This window comes from Saccopteryx bilineata, chromosome 3, assembly GCF_036850765.1.
Source record: "Saccopteryx bilineata isolate mSacBil1 chromosome 3, mSacBil1_pri_phased_curated, whole genome shotgun sequence".
Classification (NCBI taxonomy): Eukaryota; Metazoa; Chordata; class Mammalia; order Chiroptera; family Emballonuridae; genus Saccopteryx; species Saccopteryx bilineata.
This window is the reverse complement of record NC_089492.1, coordinates 159,182,402-159,194,872: the sequence shown is the minus strand read 5'-3', so window position 1 is coordinate 159,194,872 and position 12,471 is coordinate 159,182,402. Positions and strand designations below refer to the sequence as shown.

The 12,471-nt window shown below is 42.7% G+C and overlaps 1 protein-coding gene across 6 annotated transcripts in view; it reads left to right on the top strand.

The window, feature by feature from the left end:
• The first annotated feature begins 297 nt into the window (after positions 1–297).
• The window catches only part of IL1R1 (interleukin 1 receptor type 1), a 127,350-nt gene continuing 115,176 nt past the window's right edge, over positions 298–12,471 (top strand). For 5 of the 6 annotated variants that reach the window (XM_066267912.1, XM_066267906.1, XM_066267903.1 and 2 more), the window contains exon 1: positions 2,641–3,119. The gene's annotated coding sequence lies outside the window, so the exon portion shown is untranslated. Of the gene's footprint in view, positions 444–549; positions 704–2,640; positions 3,120–12,471 lie in introns of those variants that run through there. The other variant, XM_066267904.1, reaches the window with a different exon arrangement.

The window sequence follows — 12,471 nt, the reverse complement described above, 5'->3', positions numbered from 1 at the left end:
TGACATCTTCTGATAATTTTAATAGTTACTCTGGGCTTGGCCTAGTGAATTCTGTGCTCTAGCATTCATAAACGACCCTGGGGTTTGGGAGATTTTTCTTTAACTTCTGGTATTGAATTTTTCTTGCCAGCTATGACTGTTTTCCCTGAACTCTGTGGGGGAGCTAAGCAATTGCAAAATCCCAGGCAAGTGTGTGTGGATGTGTGCATGTGTTTGTGTGTGTGTTCACACATGTTAACTCAAAAGCACAGATTCCTGACATTTTTCTCCTCACTGAGAAGCAGAAAAGAGGAAGGGAGAAAAAATAGTCTTGAGTGGAAAAGAGAGTCAGAAAAATCCTTGAAATGACATCTCTCCTTTCTTCTAGGATCTGAAAAGATAATAAGCTAAACTGATTTTGAAACTGGGTCACAAAGTTCCATTTTGGGAAGCAAATAAGTATGGTAAGTTAAGCCCTTAGATCATGTTCACAGTCTACCTATCTACTTGATAATAAGTTTCTTGGGGCCATGGCTTGGTGTTCCTGTTTGTTTTTTTTTTCTTCCAAAGAGCCCAGAGGAAGGTCTTGTGCCCAGTGGGAGGACAGAAGCATTTCTTGAATAAGATATTCATCCTTCAGGTGCAGCAACCCGGGAAGATGCTATTGTGTTTGAGTGTAACAGCCATCTGGGAACTCACGAGCAGGCATTTATTTGTCTAGACGGTACAAACCACTGCTGACTACTACTTCTTACTGGCCTCATCTTGCCCACACAAATCCTCTGTTTTCTCTCTTTATTTCTGGGAAGAAAGATTTAAAGGGCAAAAGAAAAGGAAGAGGAACAGCCAGAGGAGGATAGGGAAGGGAGATGGGAGAAGGAGAAGAGAGGGAAGAGCCAGTGGCAGACCAGCTGCTTGTGCAGAGGAAAAGGAGCTTCGACTCCTTCGCCCAAGCTGTCCCTCCATCTGGCTTCCCAGCTGCCTCTGCTCTCTGCGGCAGGGGTTTGTGCATGTCAGGACACTCTTGGTTGCAGTAATCAAAAGCTCAACTCCCCTGACCTGGTTTAGAAACACCAAAGAGGACATATTGGCTCTCGTCATTGAACATTCCAGAGATAATCGGGGTTGAATCAGCTTCTAGCATGTTCTCTGGAAAACCTCCTCTGGGTGTGGGCTTCATCATCAGACGTGTTTTTCTCTTTGTCTTAAGAGGGGTGCCCATGACAGCTTCTTGAAAGGGTGCTTCCCAGCACTGTTGAGCAGAAGCACTAAGTGTTGGTCAGGCTGGGCCAGCCCTGACCTCTCACTCTGCCCAGAAGTATGCCATGTACTGCCTGGCTTTGCTCAGGGTGTGCCCATCTTTGAGGTCGTTGGAAGGAAGGATGGGTTCAGAACAGTGGGAACAGAAAGAACATGGTTCAGATCAGTTGGGGGTGGTGTTCATCTCCACAATGGAGGGAAGGTAAAGAGTTTTCCCCAGTCTTTGAGGGGCTTCTCAGCTATTTCTGTGAGATTGTCTTTAGTGGACTATTGGGTCATCAGATGGACTAGACCTGAACATTCACACACAGACAGGTTAACATCAGTAAAACCATTACAGGAATGTCACCTTAAACTTCAAGAGCCGTCTGGTTATCCTTAATGTTTTTGAAATCCCTGTCCATGGCTAAAAGGGAACATTTTATCTCTCAGTTAAAGCTCATTAATCTACCTATTATAGTCAGGAAATTGTACTGTCTCTGAGTACATATGCCCTATTCTCAGATAAATAACATTGATCCCATGTAAGACTTGAAGAGCAGTGCCAGACTGGGTTCTTTCATGACTGACTAACAGATTTTAGGGGGAAAGTACCTTCTTTTTCTATGCTCAGTTTCTTTATCTGTAAAATGGGTCCAAAGAATTTAAATTTCCTAGAAAACTGCATGGCTAGTAAGTGCTCACTCTTGCTGTCTTTGTTATTATCACAGAGAGAAGGCACAGGTTTGGAGCAAGGAGACACAGTCAGGATGATGCAGGGAGTCTACCTGAGTGAATGGTGGTGAAGACTGGGAGTAGCAGGAGGAGAAAAGAAGGGGGAATGTGTGAGTGTGGGTGAGGGTCACATTCAAGAGGATAAGGAGAGAGGGGCAGGACGTTGGCTGCAGAGCATGTGCAGGCAAAGGTTTGAGCAGTGTCTTCTGGTGTCAGTGGGTGGCTCATCCAGATTGGTGCAGGGGCTTTTGTTTCAAGGGCGCTGGGGACAAGGTAGAAAGGTGGGTGGAGGCCAGCTGATGGAGGGCTTGCATGCCAGAGCAGGAGGTGTGGCTGTATTCCCTGTTGTGCTGCAGATTTTAGAGTAGCACTCTGGTAAGCTGTGTCGTGTTGAGAATATGAATCTGAATGCGGGACACAGGAGTGGCCATCGGCCCTGGATGGGTTATGCTGTCTCAGGGCACATGGCTTGGTGGTGAGCACATCATGAAGAGGTCCCATGCTGGAAACCTGGAAAACACTGGATTAAGGATCCTGCAGCATCATGTCTGTGGATGCTGTTGTAAGAAGGATTGGGAAGTTAGCAGGAGAGGGAGAGGGCCTGAGACCTCAGGCTCAGATGATGGGGACATATCACAGGCTAGACATGTCGGGAAGTGTTGTTGAGTTTTAATGTGAAGTCACATGAGCAGAGAAGGCAGGACCTTGCGAAACGCTGGACGTGAGACCACAGTACATACAGAGTGCGGTATTTTCTAAGGTTCTGGCTCGTTTTCTGAATGATTCTGGCTGTCTGCCTGGCTCTGAGTTTCCTCCTTCCGGTTCCCCACGTGTCCCTGCTGAGAGCTGGAGCCCACACAGGCTCGGATACAGGCGTCTCTCAGAGCCCACTTTTTTCTTTCAGCTTTAGCACAGTTGGGTCGTCTGACAGGATGTGAAGTGTCACTTCCACGCTGCAGGAACCAGATCCATAGCTCTTCTGAAAACGAAAGAAGAATTAGCCACTCTATCCAAGGCTGACTTCAAAATGCGTGTTTGTTTTTCATAACCAGTATCAGCTCAGAGGGTTCCACTTGTGGGCGGAACCCTGTGGGCCTGCGCTGAGAACGACCACCTCACGCGAGGCCAGCCATTCCCAAGTCTCCATGTGATGAAGAAAGGAGAAGGTAAGATGATGAAATGCACTTCATGTTTTTGTTCCTGTACTTTTTCCTCCTTTTTGTTTACTTGTACAGGGATGAAATGTTTAGGTGGGACAAACAGAATCTGATGAAACTGATAATGTTACATTGTTTGTTGAAACAAGATTTGAAGATTTTCTGGGAGTTTCCTGGCTCTGTAGACATATTTAACATTAAAGTATGTCTGGGAGCCATAGTAAAAAAAAAAACTATGATTATGGCTGTTTTAGTCTCTGGAAGGTTAACCATGCAATATATGGGAAATATATTTTATAACCCTCTACTACTTATAAACCATAAATAGTTTTGTGATTTTTGGTAGATTGTGAGGTTTAATTGCAGGGTGTTATAATAAAGTCTTTTTATTTGTCCCTGATGTTACAATTAAGATTTATTTGATCACTTTCCATTAAGCTTCTACAGATTCAAGGGATATAATCTGACTCAATATTTGACTGAAGGCATTGCATTATTATAAACAGACCCACTGGGTGCATTTAAAATGATAATGTATTGTGTCAGCAAGACTTGTATGTGTTTCCTTCAATAAGGGCTTAAAATGAAACCTTAGAAGCATGAGCATATTTTTTTTCAGAGGCTTTACAGATGTGAGACCTATCACTACAAGAAAGGCTGTGCACTCTCCTAAGCAGTGATAAACATTGCCCTGTATTTTTTATTGGACACCCTTGACCTCTTAATGTCTGTCAGCACTGTTGTTGTGTGAATGAACAAGAAATTGGGACACAATCTGGCGGAGTCAAGAAAGGAAATAAGAAAACAAAAAGGAGAACAAAATGATGTTTAACGTTCAACCTAATCAAACTTAAAACTCGGTTCTTGTGTAAAATGGCAGTTTGTACTGTGACTACGAGGGTGGGAAGAGATGGATGTGGGAAGAGTTGTTTTGAAGGATATAGCTAATGAACAGCAGGTTTGGGAAATCAAAGTGTTTGTTCCCAGGTGATTAGAGACCATGTGTTGTGGAGTCTCAGTGTGTTCTCTATAAATTTGTCGATCTGTTGGATAAAGAAAGAGGACAGTGCTGCTCAAAGGAGCAGAAAACACTTCTTGAGATGAATTTGACCTTCTTGATAGTGATGATGAATCTAAAAAAGATACTAATGGCCTTTCTCAAATCACTTGCAATTGTTAATCTTGTAGCCCACGCACACTTTGGGCACCTGCCTGTTAGCTTACATGGAAGAAAAATTTGACAGGTGTGGTTAAGGACTGGCTAAGACCACTTCTAAAACATATGCTGAAAATTATACACAAAAAGCACATATTCACTGTCAAAAATAAAACTAAAAGAAAATACATATAGATAAATTAAAAGGTGAAAGATAAAAACCTATTATTGTATAGCATTGTGGTAAGACATTTATATAATTTACAAAGTTATCCCCCCGATGAGTTTAGTACTCACCTGGCAAATGAAACTACATATTATAAACAATTGAATGTTAACTGTAATTGAGAAAAATTTTTTTTTGACAGAGACAGAGAGAGAGTCAGAGAGAGGGATAGATAAGGACAGACAGACAGGAAGGGAGAGAGATGAGAAGCATCAATTATTAGTTTTTCATTGCAGCACCTTAGTTGTTCATTGATTGCTTTCTTATATGTGCCTTGACAGGGGGGCTACAGCAGACCAAGTAACCCCTTGCTCAAGCCAGCAACCTTGGCCTCAAGCTGGTGAGCTTTTTGCTCAAACCAGATGAGCCCATGCTCAAGCTGGCGACCTCGGGGTCTCGAACCTGGGTCCTTAGTGTCCCACTCTGACACTAAGTGGTGCTCTAGCCACTGCACCACTGCCTGGTCAGGCTAATTGAAATATTTTAAAAATGCAAAACCCCTATCAATTTGAGATAAACACTGTTAACATTTTGGTGGGTGTGCTTTTTTCTTTCAACATGTGTACATTTGGAGAAAATTTTGTACTTGTACTGTGCTTGTTGTTTCCCTCTCAGAAATTATTGTGAACATCTTGCCATGTGAACCAATTTTTTTTTCTATAGAAGCTTCTAAATCCCATTATACAGATGATTTGTTCACTCTTGTTGGAATATATTTCATTGTTTTCTATTATTAATATTACTAAGACTAACATCTTTGTAGTGAAAACTTCATATCAATCACTTCCGGATTCTTTCATTAGGACCATTCAACAGAGATGGAATTGTGGGGTGAAAAGGCACGAGTATGCTTGAAGCTCTTGATACTTGCTACTAGATTAATTTAGGAAAATGCTATTAATTTATAGTCCCTCCAGTGCTGTATGAATACCATTTTCCAACATATTGGGTTTTAACATTAAAAGAAGAGTACTAATCTGGGCCCTGGCCGGTTTGCTCAGTGGTAGAGCGTTGGCCTGGCGTGCAGAAGTCCCGGGTTCGATTCCCGGCCAGGGCACACAGGAGAAGCGCCCATCTGCTTCTCCACCCCTCCCCCTCTCCTTCCTCTCTGTCTCTCTCTTCCCCTCCCGCAGCCGAGGCTCCATTGGAGCAAAGATGGCCCAGGCGCTGGGGATGGCTCCTTGGCCTCTGCCCCAGGCGCTGGAGTGGCTCTGGTCGCTGCAGAGCGATGCCCCAGAGGGGCAGAGCATCGCCCCCTGGTGGGCAGAGCGTCACCCCCTGTGGGCGTGCTGGGTGGATCCCGGTCGGGTGCAAGCGGGAGTCTGTCTGTCTCTCCCGGTTTCCAGCTCCAGAAAAATACAAAAAAAAAAAAAACAAAAAAACAAAAAAAACAAGAGTACTAATCTGATAACTGGCTAGGCTACTTTGTTGTCTTAATTTGCTTCAAGGAAACCATTTGTGAAACCTTCAGGCTTCTTATTCTACCTCCTGTGGGTTCAGTTTCTTGTCTTTTTGGCTACTTATTAACGAAACAAACATCTCTTATAGTAATTTATGACAACCTAATTTCTCAGCCCTTTGACCTCATTTAATGTTGCTCAGCCAAGTCTGCTGAGTGTGAGTGAATCTGATGCTTTTGATCTGACTTTTTACCATTTGAACAACCAAGGGAAAATCTCAGTATTTATAATTTTTATCTCATTTTTAATCTTTAAAATTTAGAGATAAGAACTGAATTTCTACCTCACCACAGGGCTTCACTGGGATCATAAGGAGACAAGATAGAGGGAGGTTCTTCGAATAAAAAAAATGTAAAAATACGAAACGGTACTATGGTTATAATTGTTACTATGAAGTTTATTTTTATTCTGACTTTATAAAGCATGTAGTGTTTGGGGAGCTGGATGCTGATACTTTGGCAAAGTCTTCTAATCCTGCACTTGGAAAGCTGTGAGTGCACTAGAGTGGGTTTCTCCATTCGTAGATTCAGTGCCAGTATTTGGTGCCTGCTGGCAATGCATGGACATACTTCAGATTAAACATGGTTTTTACTTGGCTGCTTCTTTGTCTCGCTTGTTGTATGCAAGGACAACACTCCATCCTTCTTCTGTTGCATTGTCATTGCCCACTCGCTTGGCTCTGACCCCTAGTGAGAGTTCCTTGAAGGCAAGGGCTGGTTTTATGTGTGTTTCTCTCTCCAGAGCCTGGTTTTGTGTCTGACACCCTGTGGGGGCTCAATAAATGTTTCTTTTTTCTTCTTTTTATTCAGTGAGGCAGGGAAGGCAGAGACAGACTCCTGCATGCGCCCCGACCAGGATCCAGCCAGCAAGCCCACTGGGTGATGCTCTGCCCATCTGGGGCATTGCTTTGTTGCTTAGCAACAGAACTCTTCTTAGTGTCTGAAGTGGAGACCATGGAGCCATCCTTAGTGCCAGGGGCCAACCTGCTCCAATTGAGCCATGGCTGCAAGAAGGGAAGAGAGAGAGAGAAAGAAAGAGAGAGAGAGAGAGAGAAGCAAGAGGGGGAGGGATTGAGGAGCAGATGAGGGCTTCTTCTCTGTGCCCTGACCAGGAATCAACCCAGGACATCCACATGCTAGGCTGATGCTCTACCACTGAGCCAACCAGCTAGGGCCAATAAATGTTTCTTGAATGAGTCAACAGAAGAGAGCTAGAAACATTGTTACCTGATATTGTAAAGACAGGAACATCCCAAAAAAGGATTACAGAAAATTTGTAAAAAAAAATGGAGCTTTTTAAGGGGGCAAATAGATGATTTTGTTTGTTTAGTTTAGTTTAGATTGGCTTTCATTTTTATTGAGTGAATCTTTAAAGCTCTTAATAAATATTAGGCAAATGCATATAAGCATGAGTAGAAGCAGGAAAATGGAGAGCACAGCTTTGGTAAGTGCAAGTCTCTTGGACTTGGTCTGAGTATGAAAAGCTTCACAGTGAATACAGAGTTTCACTCTGATCCTCCATTTCATGTTAGGCTGTTACAATGAGGACCAAAATGATATTTAGCAATGGTTTAAATTTGGTACTGAATAAAAAATCATGATGGCTAATGGTAGAGTACCCACCACTTTGTGTGAGACCCGGTTCTGAGTGCCTCATAGAGGAGGTAATCATTATTATCACCTGCTTTTGCAGATTAAGTAAGTGAAGCACAGATAATTGATTTGCCTGAGTTATACCAGTAGTTGGTGCACAGCTGGAATTTTTTACATCAACAGTCTTATTCTCGAGTCCATGCATTGGTGAGGGTAGGACTGACCAATGAAGAAGGACAACTTTCTGGGTAGTGTACTGTGCAGATATATGGTTTTGGGAAGGCTGATGATGTTCATGTTCATTTGGGTATATGGTCACCATTTATTGCATTCCCACTAAGGAAACGCACTGTTCTGGGTTCTTTACACCCCTTATTTCTAATCTTTCTCACAAACTTGTAAGATTGGTATCATTATTGCAGCTTAGGGCTAAACCACTTGAGACTCTGAGAAATTCAGTAAGTGGCCCAAAGGTGGCAGCTAGGGCTAAAAGAACCTAGCCTGCGGGCCAAATTGATGTGGACAGCTGAGCGCTGATGTTCTTGGTTCTTCCATCCAAAGGTGCCGAGCGGTCATTTGTGCTGCATTTGGAGGTGCTGAGCCTGGAAACCCAACCACATCAGACCCTTACTTGGGGGTTAGGGGAGAGGCGTCAAACCTCAGTCATCCTAAATTTCGTGGGCCAGTGTGAATGGCTCCTGGAATTGATTTTCAGAGCAGATGCTCGCTGGCAGGACCATCCAATTTATATCAATTCAGACATGCTAAATGTTTGAAATACGTGGGGACATTTTCCTAATAAGTCTTATCTTGAGTCCCCAGTTCTGTGCCAAGGAAGTTTTAAGACTTTTTCCAAGGGCCTAAGTGGTATATATGTTTGCTAGCTTGGGAGCAGAGGCCCAAATTTGTTTTATTCTGGGAACTTATTTATCTTCTCTTTGCTTACTTATTCCAGTTATGAAGGTAAGTGTATAATTTATATTGGTATTTTATGTATTTTTCTCTTAAACTTTTCAGTAAGATTTTGGAATTAAAATTATTTAAAAATAGATGACATATGGTATATTTACTTTTGAATAGATATAACACAATTTTTTTTTTTAATTTTTATTGAGAGGCAGGAGGCTGAGATACAGACTTCCGTATGTGCCCCGACTGGTATCCACCTGGCAAGCACCCTACCAGGTGATGTTCTGCCCATCTGGGGCTGCTGTTCTGTTGCTTAGCAACTGAACTGTTTTAGCAGCTGAGGCAAGGTCATGGGGCCATCCTTAGTACCTGGGGCCAACTTGATCGAATCATTTGAGCCATGGCTGCAGGAAAGGAAGAGAGAGAGAGAGAGAGAGAGAGAGAGAGAGAGAGAAAGAGAGAGAGAAAGAAAGAAAGAAGGAGGAGGGGTGGAGAAGCAGATGATTGCTTCTCTTGTGTGCCCTGCCAGGAATCAAACCCAGGACTTTAACACTCTGGACTGACGCTCTACCACTGAGTCAACTGGCTGTGGCTGATATCACACAATTTAAAGGGCTATTCAGTGAGTCTCTTTTTTTTTCCCAGCCATCTCTTTTCCTCCTTCTTACTAATGGGTAATGGTTATTAACATTTTCTTTATTTCTTTCCACCTCTTTCATCCTGTGTTAGTCAAGGTTTCCCAGAGACACAGGACCAGTAGGATACGTGTACCTCTCTAGAAAGGAATTTTTATAAGCTATTGGATCATATGTTTTTAGAGGATAAGAAATTCTATGATGAGCCATTGCAGGCCATATATCCAAGAAACCTAGTGCTTGGGAGCCGGAGAGCCATTGGTGGGCATTCCAGTCCTGCTCTGAAGGCCTAAGAACCAAGGGCACCAGGGAGAGAAGACAATATCTTAGCTCAGGCAGTCAGACAGAGTGAATCCAATCTTCCTCTGCTTTCTCACTCTACTTAGTCCACAAGCAGACTGGATGATGTCTGCCCACATCGGGAGGACCATCGGCTTTACTAGGTCCACCAATTCAGATACTAATTTCTTTCAGAGACTCTCTCAGACACACCCAGACACAGTGTTTAACCAGCTCTCAGGGCATCCATGACCCAGTCAACTTGATGCAGCAAATTAACCATGACACACACTAATATTACTTTGTTTCATATCTGTATCTAACAAGTGATATTCTTAACCTTTTGGGAGACTCTTTTATAATTTACAGTTTTTTCACTATTACAACCAACGTTTCAATGAAAAATAGCCTTGCCCACATCATTTCGTAGAAGTGTAAGCAAGTGTGTTGGCTAAATTTCTAGAGGTTGAGTTGCCAGGTCAAAGGCTATATGTATTTGTGGTTTTGATATTTATTTCAAAATTGTCCACCTACCACCCATCAGGCATGTGCAAAGGAATGTTTCCTTATGTGTTTGTCAACACGTTATGCTAGCTAGCTGGTTTTTATTAAACTCTGGTGGTCTTATGGGAAGAAGAGATGAACTCAATATGTTTTTCAAATTTTCATATCACTTGTTATGATGGAGGTTTTTTTATTAAACCTTTTTAAGAGCAGTTTTAGGTTCACAGCAAGATTGAGGGGAAGCACAGAGAATTCTAATGTACTACCTAACCCCACACATATAAAAACTCCCCTGTGATTGATACAGCTGCCTCCTTAGAATGGTACATTTGTTACAATTGATGACCCTGCAGGGACTGACTCATTATTGTCACCTGAAGTCCATGGTGTCCGTTAGGGTTCACTGGTGGTGAACATTCTTGGGGTCTGGACAAATGTGTAATAACATGGATCCATCATTGTAGTGTCATACGGAGTACTTTCATAGCCCTAAAGTCCTCTGTGCTCAACCTATTTATCCCTCACCACCTCAACACCAGGGAGCCACTGATCTTTTTACTGTCTCTACAGCTTTGTCTTCCAGAATATCATGTACAGTGGTCCCTCGTCCATTGCGGGCGTTAGGTTCCAGAACCCTCTGTGATAGGCCAAATATGTGAAGTAGTGACCTTATATTTATTTTATTATTTACATATATTTTAAAGCTTTATAACCCTCCCCCACTCTTATAAACCTTTCCTACACTGTTATTAACCTTTCCCACACTCTTATAAACACTTTCTACACTTCAAACCTATGTAAAATCCTGCAATATAGTGTAAAATCTGATACAAAATTAGATATATACAATTTAAAAATCCGTGATGCAGTGAAACCTCGAAAAGTGAACTGCGATATGGTGAGGGACGACTGTAGTTAGAATCATACAGTAAGTAGCCTTTCAGATTGACTTATTTTATTTAATAATATGCGTTTAAATTTCCTTTCAGTTTTTTTTTTTAATTTTTCATTGCTTAATAGCTCATTTCTTTTTAGTGTTGAATAATACTCTACTCTCTGGATGAACCACTCTCTGCCTACTGAAAGATGTCTTGCTTGACTCTAAGTTTTGGAAATTATGAATAAAATTTCTATAAATACCCATGTGCAAGTTTTGGTGTGGCTTTAAGTTTTCAGCTCCTTTGCTGAAATACCAAAGAGTGGGATGGCTGGACCCTAGAGTAAGGAGTGTGCCTGGTTTTGTTAGGAGCAGTCATGCTGTCTTCCACAGTGGCCATAGAGTTTTGGTTTTCTGATAGAAATGAATAAGAGGTCCAGTTGTTCCAGACCCTTGTCATTATCTGTCACTTGTCTGTGTTCTGAATTTTGGCTATTTAAATAGGTGTGCAGTGGTATTGAGATTATTTTAAAAACATTTATGATTGTAACTTTTGGTTCGTTTAACAATTGTTTAATCCCTCCCTGGCTGTGTGGCCAGCTTTCAGAAGCCACAGTAGGGAATGCAGATCTGGCTGCTGTCTGCAGGGGTCACAAGAAACAGCCACGCAGCAGCATGAGTAGCACCCGTAATGATAAGCACTATGAGCCTGGTGATAGGGTGTACTGGTAGGGGAGGGGTGAGGTCTGAAGCAGACAGGCTTAGGGCAGAGGGGACAGCAGCAACTGAGCTGTGTTGGAGGATTAGAAAGAGGGCATGCACATGGCAGTGCAGTGAGAGGGAAGAAGATTCTAGGTGAGCTGAGAGACAGAGGCAGGGGCCAGATCATTATGAGCATTTGCACTAATGGCAAGGACTTTGAATTTTCTTCCAAATTTCAGGTAGCTTCAGTCACAGGCTGGGAAGACAGTGCTGGAATCTAAAGTCCTACTTCATAGACCATAAATGCCAATGACCTGATGTCAGGGAGGCACAGCTCCCATGCACAAGCACTGGGGGATGTCATTGTAATTACTGGAAAAGGTTGTGTCAGGAGTGATATCTGTTTTAAATCTGGCACCTAGGACACAGCATACCCTCTTGTCCCACCCTAAATTCCTATGTTTGTGACAAGTGATGAAAACTTCCCTAAATATGGCATTGGAGTCACTCTATGTCTCCCAGAAATAAGACATAGTTTATAAAGGGCTCTCTCATTCATAATCTCATGCAGTAATAAATGCACTGATCATCCAGACAACTTGTTATGGAATATTCAGTCTGGGCTAAGCCTTATGCTGGTGCTCCAGGTAGTGAGAGGAAGAGATAAAGCAAGGGAAATGACAAAGATGAAGGAAATATGACGCAGCTTACAGTCTAGTTTTGTGACAGAATCAAATGTCAGCAATGCAAAAGAATGCAGGAAGGGTACAGTGGAGAGGGCTAGGTCACTTATGTGTTCCCAATGAGAGCTCTAGCCTTGCAGTGTGGGGGCACATGCAAATCCGCCTCAGGGACCTATGTGGTGTTGGGGAGACCTTTGGGGCTGTAACTTCTCATATAGCCTCCTCTGCAGGTGTGAGAAGGGTTATCCTCTAACTTCAGAGCTGAAGGAACAGGATCTTTATTCCAGACCACTGAATAGACAAGGGAGGAGTTGGCACTGGTCTCTGGACTCCAAAGC